General features: G+C 45.6%; 1 pseudogene across 1 annotated transcript in view; it reads left to right on the top strand.

The window, feature by feature from the left end:
- The window catches only part of LOC308377109 (potassium channel subfamily K member 2-like), a 44,963-nt pseudogene that overhangs the window by 27,658 nt on the left and 7,305 nt on the right, over positions 1-10,000 (top strand). The window contains exons 5-6 of the transcript in view: positions 8,743-8,929; positions 9,399-9,542. The product of the transcript in view is annotated as a potassium channel subfamily K member 2-like (transcript). The remainder of the gene's footprint in view (positions 1-8,742; positions 8,930-9,398; positions 9,543-10,000) is intronic.

The raw sequence follows: 10,000 nt of genomic DNA, 5'->3' as shown, positions 1-10,000 counted from the left end.
ACACACACACACCTAACACACACACCAGCTCATCTTTAGTCTCTATGTGAGATGAGTGCTCTCTCTCTCTCACACATACACACACACACACACACACACACACACACACACACACACACCTGTGGGTAAAATGGGTACCATTCTCATATGGGAGTACCAGGTTGTGTAGGTATCTTACCCAGTGAGCAGGCGCCGGGTGAATGTGGGTGCAATTGTGTACGAATTGTGATATTGTCTCCACGAGGGCCACCAAGACACACTGGTGCTGTCCTTGCAACAGCAACAATATGTTGGTAATCTCACCCGATTGGACAGGGATCAACCATTCAACACAAAGGCAGATCAATTAAGTTGATAATCCACAAATCAGTCTCATTAAATATATCAGTCTCATAAAATATATTATACTATCAATTTGGAACTCTGATTAATAATTAAATTAATAACTACAACAAAGTTACCTTATTAATAGTATGGTTGAAGGTCATTGGAGTTCTGAATAGAAGAGGTTGACAACGTCCATTCTTGTGTAACATTAAATAAACCAGCGTATATAAATCAAAGTATTTATTACACGATGATAAAGAAATAACACACAATATGTAATCTAGCTAAATGTACCTAACTAATTAATTGAAGAAGTATATGTATGTGTAAGGGAGAGGGAGTGTGCGTGTGCGAGCGAGCGAGCTTGTAAGCTCAGAGTTGCGCTGTTAGGAGCGCGCCTGAAACTATGTGTGTGTGTGTGTGTGTGTTCCTTTGTCCTGACCACGTAGTTCCGCGTGCATGTGTGTGCAATCGTGAACATACATGTGTGGTGATGAAAAAGGACGAGCCTTTCTGCAGCGGGAAGTTCGATTATGAGCTTCGCGTGTGTGGCTATATGAAGGCCAATGTATTTGTTATCGTATGTTATTTAAGATGCCATGTTAGAAGAGGGAAGTGGTTAGTAATGCATGCAAGTCCCGATGTATATGAGAAGCAATCATAACGTTAACCCTTAGATGGTGTGGCGAAGCCAACTACCAACTAACAATGAAAGTATATAACAGTTATGTTCGGTAAACAAAACAGATACAATACATGAACAATGGCATATGTAAACAGTCCTATGCTTAGCCAGGTTGTGAATAGCTAAATGCCCAGTCAATGTCAGTTTACCAGTCCTTTGGGGAAAGTTGTGCTGACGTAGATGAGGATGTCCGGAGATGGAGAAAGTTGTCCTTTTTGTGAAGTCTTTGTTTCACTGCAGTTCAGTTCCGAGGAGTTGATCGCTCGGAATGTTGCAGTTTCCGCGAGGTCTCTGTTGTGCTTTGTTCCCGTTGCAGAGTTAGCTAGTTAGCAGGTCTAATGTTAGCTGCTTTGCTAAAATACTTTGTCTTAGTTAGCGGGCAGTGTTTGGCTAACAAAGAGAGTAGGCCTTCACCAGATGACGGTGGAAGGACTGATGCTCCTTAGCCGACGCCAGGAGATAGAGAGATGTGAGCTGGCCAACGCCAGAGTAGAGAGAGCGCAAAAGAGAGCGAATGTATCGTTTCAACGCAGTTTATAGTGAGAAAGTGCGTCACGGTTTGTAACACCTTGGTTGCAGCCAATGCTGTCTTGCAGAATGCAGATTAGAAAGTTTAGGTGATAAGGGAATTGTGGGTAATGAAGTCTTTGGTTGGACTACCACCGACATCCCCCCTGTGGTCAGTTGATTGCACCGGATGTGTGATCCAGTGAGCACAACTGTGCATAGTCCATTTGTGGAAAGAGTTCATTGGTGAGACAGTCAAAGTTGTAACATCAGTACTGGGCATTTGTTGATACTATCTATTCTGGCTAAGCAGGTACAAGGTCATCAAGTTACAAAGATAAAATCTAAAAAAAACAGTAATGACAATGACATAGCATACAACAAATAAACCAGTGGATCGTCTACTCATCAGGGTTAGTGAGAATAGGAAAAGTTAGTGATGTCAACTTGTTAGGCTGAGACGCAGAGATAGTGGCACCTGATACAATGATAAAACCATTTCTTGAGAATCCAAGAGTGTGTTTGTTGAATCACTCAATAGATTGGATGACAATACTGACTAGTAGATGACTAGTGACTGACTAGTCTTGGCAGCCTTTGCTGTTTTTGTCCTTCAGGCATGTTCTGCTGCGGAAGGGTGTCATCATGGTATCAAAATCTTAAAGCTCAAATGGCTGTATCAAGGTTTGTGTTGCAGTATGGTAATGTCCTAAACTTGTGTTTGATGTGGACATGTGCATGACTAGCTTTGTCTGCGATGTATGAAGCTAGTGTGCTACTGCGGTAGTTTAAATGAAGTACCAGTTCAGAATAATGGAAGTTGCTGCTGTTGCTAACAAATCCAAGTTTGGCCTATACAACTACAAGAAAAGATCCCTGAGCAAGCATTTGTCTTACTGTCAGTGCAGGGTGGCTTGTGTTGTTTGGCTCAACAGACAGTTAGTGGCGAACTCTGGAGTTCATGCGCTTGGAGTGTCGTCTGACTCGTGGCTCAGGGCTGTTACGCTCGGGGTAACCATAGTCAGAGGGACAGTCAGAGGCACTATCACTGTCTGTAGCCTTGCGGCCATGGTCTGAGTGTCGGTCAGTGTGATGGTAGTCATCATCCGTCGAATCTAGGGGCAGGTCATGTTTCTGGGCCATGATTTCGGAATATGGCCTTCTGCTGCTTCTAGGGGATGTATTTCCATTACGACACTGATGATGGACATGGCGGTTACGCTCAGTGTCCCTATGTGGCCGTTTGTCACCCCCCTTTGATCTGTAGTGAGGGTGAACTTGTGAGGCCGTGAATTTGGTCGACGCTTTGTTACCTGAGCAGGTAGGCTCAGTTGTTTTCCCCCTTTCTTTGGAATTGACAACAGTTTCCCAAGCCATCTGTGTCATCTTCCTGATCTCATTCATTGAGGGGTTACCTTCATGCGTCATTAGGGAAACGTGAGTGCGCACACATGGGTGCAGGTTGCGCAAGAACAGAGACTTGAAGGTGGAGCTTTCTTCTAAGCCTGGTGCATTCTTGCCCTGGAAGTATGCATGTCTCAAACGTTTATAAAAATCCCTAGGGTGTTCTCGACGGGTGTGTTTGACTTGGGAGGCAGCAACCAATGATGCGATCTCGTCAACAGGAGAAGAGTATTCTTCTTTTAAAGTATGACAGAGCTCGGCGTAATCATTTCTGATACGGGGAGGTTGTGCCTGAATAAACTTGTGGACTGCTTTAGAGCTGGTTTTCCACATGAGTTTAATTTTCTCCCTTTGGTTTGCATTGGGTAGGTCAGTCATGTTATTGTCTAGTTCCCTAAAGTAATCGTCAATGTGTTGATCACGGTGGTCTGGGTCAAACATTTTAATGTCCTTAGCTATGAGCTCAAGCACTTCTAGACGGGGACTCTGTAGGGTCTTTTCTGAAGAAGGCGAGACTAATCTAGCATGGGAACGGACATGTCTATCACATTCTAATGTGCTTCTCTCTGGGTGAGAGGCAGATGCTGGACAGCGGTACTCACTCTCGTGGATGTATGGAGAGGAGGCTGAACAGTCTGTACATGACCTAGTCCTGCCTTCGGAGGGAAGGGCACGGAAGAAAGTGTTATTTAACAGAGGCTGAGAAGAAGGATGGGCAGTATATCTACTGGGGAATAAACTACCTGTTTCTTCTGTATCTGTTAAGGGCAAATGGGAAGTCAGGCTGTTAACTCGGTCTCTCAGTGGAGGTTGAGGAGCTGACTTCATTCCCAAGGACTGATGGTCAGTTGGGAAGTGTTCCCATCTGAATGAAGGAGGGGTAGACCTTTCACCAAGGGAGGAGTGTGAATCAGAGTAACCAGACTCACATCGGCTGAACGACTGTGGTGGGGCAGGGTGTTCTGACCTAACCTTCAGTAGCTCCTCCTTGTGTGAACAGAGTTCTAACTCTGTTGAGTGTAGGTCTCCTAGGTAGCGCATAGCTTTCTTGTTAGCTGTCTGTACCTCTTGGAGGAGACTAGCATTCTGCGCTTCTAATGCTGCATTGCTCTGGAAGGCAAGGCTGGTTTGCCTGTGAAAGTTCAGTAGCAAGCATATTAACAATGGGTCTTTGGATGCAGTCTGCGCATCATACCTGTTATTTAGTAGAGAGTCTATCTCCTTCCTGCATTCACTAAAACTCAAACTGTTAATGAGTTCAGGGTAACCAGGTTTTAGGCTTTGTGCTACGGAAGAGATAAACTGATCTACACAGGGGTTATCCATTGTTATGTTTAGCTAGAGGGGTAAGCTAAAGTAATGTAAAATAGGGTAGGTTATGAAATTACTTAGGCGCTTGGCTATGGTGTTGCAGTGGCAGACACCTTGTAGTGTAACTTGGGCAGTACACTAGCCTAACCTAGGAGTGTAATTACCTACGCAATGAGGAGTAGCTTCCTGGAATGAGGTGTAGCTACAGCGCCATCTAGTGGGTCTAGTGGGCATAAAAGTTTGGGTACACTAACTGAGATGCAGGGCAGTTACAGTTAGGGTCAGTCACAGTTACCTAAATTCAAGCTGGAACACGTGGTGGTAACAGCTAGGTACACAAGTGTTTCACAGGGCCGGTAGCTCGCTGTGGCTCTCTCTCAGTCTCTATTCCGATCACTGGCTGGAATGCATGGCAGTAACAGTCAGGTACAAGCTCTCTTTCACAGGGCCGGTGGCACGCTGTGAATTAATTAAAAATAAGGGAAACAGTTTGATTAAGCACAGTTACAGCTGACAGCTTGACAATGTTACATTGAATACGTGGTATTCAAATGCTGGACAGAAATTCACAATTCCTACAGAGTAGGTTTAACCTGAATGGCTAGCAGCAATAGCAAGTTCTAAGATTTCCAAGGTTTGGAAAAAATGATAATTCACTAATAAAATATCAAAGAGCTTGTAAGCTCAATTTGATATATAAAGCTTTGCACTTATTTGTAAGTACAGCTAGGGCTTAGTCCTATGACAGACTAGTGGCGGTGAGTGTTACGACTTTTAGACTAGTTTAACACTAGAATATCAAATTCTGAATTCGGCCTGAAATTAAGCGGTCATTAATATTACACAAATAATGAATGATTGCCAACAGTACTATCCTCACGCAGGGGCGCCATATTATGTGGGTAAAATGGGTACCATTCTCATATGGGAGTACCAGGTTGTGTAGGTATCTTACCCAGTGAGCAGGCGCCGGGTGAATGTGGGTGCAATTGTGTACGAATTGTGATATTGTCTCCACGAGGGCCACCAAGACACACTGGTGCTGTCCTTGCAACAGCAACAATATGTTGGTAATCTCACCCGATTGGACAGGGATCAACCATTCAACACAAAGGCAGATCAATTAAGTTGATAATCCACAAATCAGTCTCATTAAATATATCAGTCTCATAAAATATATTATACTATCAATTTGGAACTCTGATTAATAATTAAATTAATAACTACAACAAAGTTACCTTATTAATAGTATGGTTGAAGGTCATTGGAGTTCTGAATAGAAGAGGTTGACAACGTCCATTCTTGTGTAACATTAAATAAACCAGCGTATATAAATCAAAGTATTTATTACACGATGATAAAGAAATAACACACAATATGTAATCTAGCTAAATGTACCTAACTAATTAATTGAAGAAGTATATGTATGTGTAAGGGAGAGGGAGTGTGCGTGTGCGAGCGAGCGAGCTTGTAAGCTCAGAGTTGCGCTGTTAGGAGCGCGCCTGAAACTATGTGTGTGTGTGTGTGTGTGTTCCTTTGTCCTGACCACGTAGTTCCGCGTGCATGTGTGTGCAATCGTGAACATACATGTGTGGTGATGAAAAAGGACGAGCCTTTCTGCAGCGGGAAGTTCGATTATGAGCTTCGCGTGTGTGGCTATATGAAGGCCAATGTATTTGTTATCGTATGTTATTTAAGATGCCATGTTAGAAGAGGGAAGTGGTTAGTAATGCATGCAAGTCCCGATGTATATGAGAAGCAATCATAACGTTAACCCTTAGATGGTGTGGCGAAGCCAACTACCAACTAACAATGAAAGTATATAACAGTTATGTTCGGTAAACAAAACAGATACAATACATGAACAATGGCATATGTAAACAGTCCTATGCTTAGCCAGGTTGTGAATAGCTAAATGCCCAGTCAATGTCAGTTTACCAGTCCTTTGGGGAAAGTTGTGCTGACGTAGATGAGGATGTCCGGAGATGGAGAAAGTTGTCCTTTTTGTGAAGTCTTTGTTTCACTGCAGTTCAGTTCCGAGGAGTTGATCGCTCGGAATGTTGCAGTTTCCGCGAGGTCTCTGTTGTGCTTTGTTCCCGTTGCAGAGTTAGCTAGTTAGCAGGTCTAATGTTAGCTGCTTTGCTAAAATACTTTGTCTTAGTTAGCGGGCAGTGTTTGGCTAACAAAGAGAGTAGGCCTTCACCAGATGACGGTGGAAGGACTGATGCTCCTTAGCCGACGCCAGGAGATAGAGAGATGTGAGCTGGCCAACGCCAGAGTAGAGAGAGCGCAAAAGAGAGCGAATGTATCGTTTCAACGCAGTTTATAGTGAGAAAGTGCGTCACGGTTTGTAACACCTTGGTTGCAGCCAATGCTGTCTTGCAGAATGCAGATTAGAAAGTTTAGGTGATAAGGGAATTGTGGGTAATGAAGTCTTTGGTTGGACTACCACCGACACACCTAACACACACACCTAACACACACACACACACACACACACACACACCTAACACACACACCAGCTCATCTTTAGTCTCTATGTGAGATGAGTGCTCTCTCTCTCTCACACACACACACACACACACACACACACACACACACACCTAACACACACACCTAACACACACACACACACACACACACACACACACCTAACACACACACCAGCTCATCTTTAGTCTCTATGTGAGATGAGTGCTCTCTCTCTCTCACACATACACACACACACACACACACACACACACACACACACACACACACACACCTAACACACACACCTAACACACACACACACACACACACACACACACACACACCTAACACACACACCAGCTCATCTTTAGTCTCTATGTGAGATGAGTGCTCTCTCTCTCTCACACACACACACAGACACACACACACACACACACACACACACACACACACACACCTAACACACACACCAGCTCATCTTTAGTCTCTATGTGAGATGAGTGCTTGGAGAGGTTCATTTATTCTCAGCCCACTGGCACTGGAGCTGCACAGCTAGGCAATAACACACACACTGTTAGGCAAACACACACACAAACCGCACGGCAATAACACACACACAAACCGCACGGCAATAACACTCACACACACTGCAGGGCAATAACACACACACACTGCACGGCAATAGCACACACACAAACCGCACGGCAATAGCACTCACACACACTGCACGGCAATAACACAAACACAAACCGCAGGGCAATAACACACACACAAACCGCACGGCAATAACACACACACAAACCGCACGGCAATAGCACTCACACACATCGCACGGCAATAGCACACACACGAACCGCACGGCAATAGCACACACACAAACCGCACGCCAATAGCACACACACGAACCGCACGGCAATAGCACACACACAAACCGCACGGCAATAGCACACACACAAACCGCACGGCAATAGCACACACAATCACACCGCACGGCAATAACACACACACACAAACCGCACGGCAATAGCACACACACAAACCGCACGGCAATAGCACACACACACATCGCACGGCAATAACACACACACACACACACACACACACATACTTTTAGGCTGTTACGGCAGACCTGAAGAACCAGAGGTCTGGTAACATAAAATAGCCAGGGGTAAATATACCACTTTTAATAGAAAATACAATGGCGCTTGCCGTCAGAACGTGAAGTGAAAAACAAAAGTACATTCAATAAATAACTTAGTGTGTTTGTGTTTGTGTGTGTGTGTGTGTGTGTGTGTGTGTGTGTGTGTAATAACTTAGTCGCTGCAGCAAACTTCCTTGCCTGCACTGACTAAGTAGCAAGAAAAAGTGCAGATACCTAAACAACAACCGCCATCAGGGACTGGTTCTTTAACAGCAGAACAGAAAAACTCTAAAACTGTTAGGCAAACACACACAGACACACACAGACACACAGAGACACACAGACACACAGACACACACAGACACACACAGACACACACAGACACACAGACACACACAGACACACACAGACGCACACAGACACACACAGACACACACAGACACACAGACACACAGACACACACAGACACACACAGACACACAGACACACACAGACACACAGACTCACACAGACACACAGACACACACAGACACACAGACACACACACACAGACACACACAGACACACACACAGACACACACACACACAGACACACACAGACACACACAGACACACAGACACACACAGACACACAGACACACACAGACACACAGACACACACAGACCGCACGGCAATAACACACACACATGCTACGTAATCAAACTAGCTCCCTTTAGTTACCTATGCATTGTGTGCCCTCCCCAACTCCCACGCTTTCATCGAATATTTGTGTCTGTCCCTACCCACCCCCCCCCCCCCCCTCCCCTGGTCTCCACCGTGGTCTTCATCCTCTTCGTTTGTGTGTGTGTGTGTGTGTGTGTGTGTGTGTGTGTGTGTGTGTGTGTGTGTTTCCAGAAGTGGAAGGTCAGTCAGACGAAGATCCGCGTGGTCTCCACCGTGGTGTTCATCCTCTTCGGCTGCCTGCTCTTCGTCTCCCTCCCGGCGGCCATCTTCCAGCACATCGAGGGCTGGAGCACGCTCGAAGCGCTCTACTTCGTGGTCATCACCCTCTCCACCATCGGCTTTGGGGACTTTGTAGCAGGTGAGAGGTCACAGCGAGGTCACAGCGAGGTCAGAAGGTCAGAGGTCACGAGGTCATGCCTCTGTGTGGGTGTTTCCAGGTGACCTTGCTGTCTCCCTGTTCCCCAGGTGGTTCTGAGATCAAGTTTGTTTCTGTGTTGTCATGGTGACTGACCTGTGTTTTGTGACTCTGTGTTGTCATGGTTACTGTCTCTGTGTTCCCCAGGTGGTTCTGAGATCGAGTACCAGGAGTACTACAAGCCCATGGTGTGGTTCTGTGTCTCTGTGTTGTCATGGTGACTGACCGGTGTTCTGTGTCTCTGTGTTGTCATGGTGACTGACCGGTGTTCTGTGTCTCTGTGTTGTCATGGTTACAGGTGGTTCTGAGATCGAGTACCAGGAGTACTACAAGCCCATGGTGTGGTTCTGTGTCTCTGTGTTGTCATGGTGACTGACCTGTGTTCTGTGTCTCTGTGTTGTCATGGTTACAGGTGGTTCTGAGATCGAGTACCAGGAGTACTACAAGCCCATGGTGTGGTTCTGGATCCTGGTGGGGCTGGCCTACTTCGCGGCCGTGCTCAGCATGATCGGAGACTGGTTCAGAGTCATATCCAAGAAGACCAAAGAGGAGGTGTGTATTGTGTGTGTAGTGTGTGACCACAGAGTTCTACAAAAATAGCATTTATTATCTATAACACACAAACATAGAGTAAAATATATAGTGCCAAGCACCAATCACATGCTGAGCACCAGCCTCCGAAGCATGGTGTAAATGCAAGGCCTCCCTCTGAGGGTGAACCTCATGGCTTTTATCCACACCTCCCCAGGTGTGGACAATCAGGCTAATTATGCCCATTCACCACCTAAAAGCTGTTGCACTGCCACTGCAAAGCCAGTAGGGGTGTAGAGGGGCGTAACAGTAGTGTGTGTGTGTAGTGTGTGTGTAGTGTGTGTGTAGTGTGTGTGTAGTGCTCAGCATGATCGGAGACTGGTTCAGAGTCATATCCAAGAAGACCAAAGAGGAGGTGTGTAATGTGTGTGTAGTGTGTGTGTAGTGTGTGTGTAGTGTGTGTGTAGTGTGTGTGTAGTGCTC

Source organism: Sprattus sprattus (genome assembly GCF_963457725.1).
Source record: "Sprattus sprattus genome assembly, chromosome: 16".
Taxonomy (NCBI): Eukaryota; Metazoa; Chordata; class Actinopteri; order Clupeiformes; family Clupeidae; genus Sprattus; species Sprattus sprattus.
The sequence above is the reverse complement of the archived record's forward strand: the minus strand, read 5'-3'. Positions and strand labels throughout refer to the sequence as shown.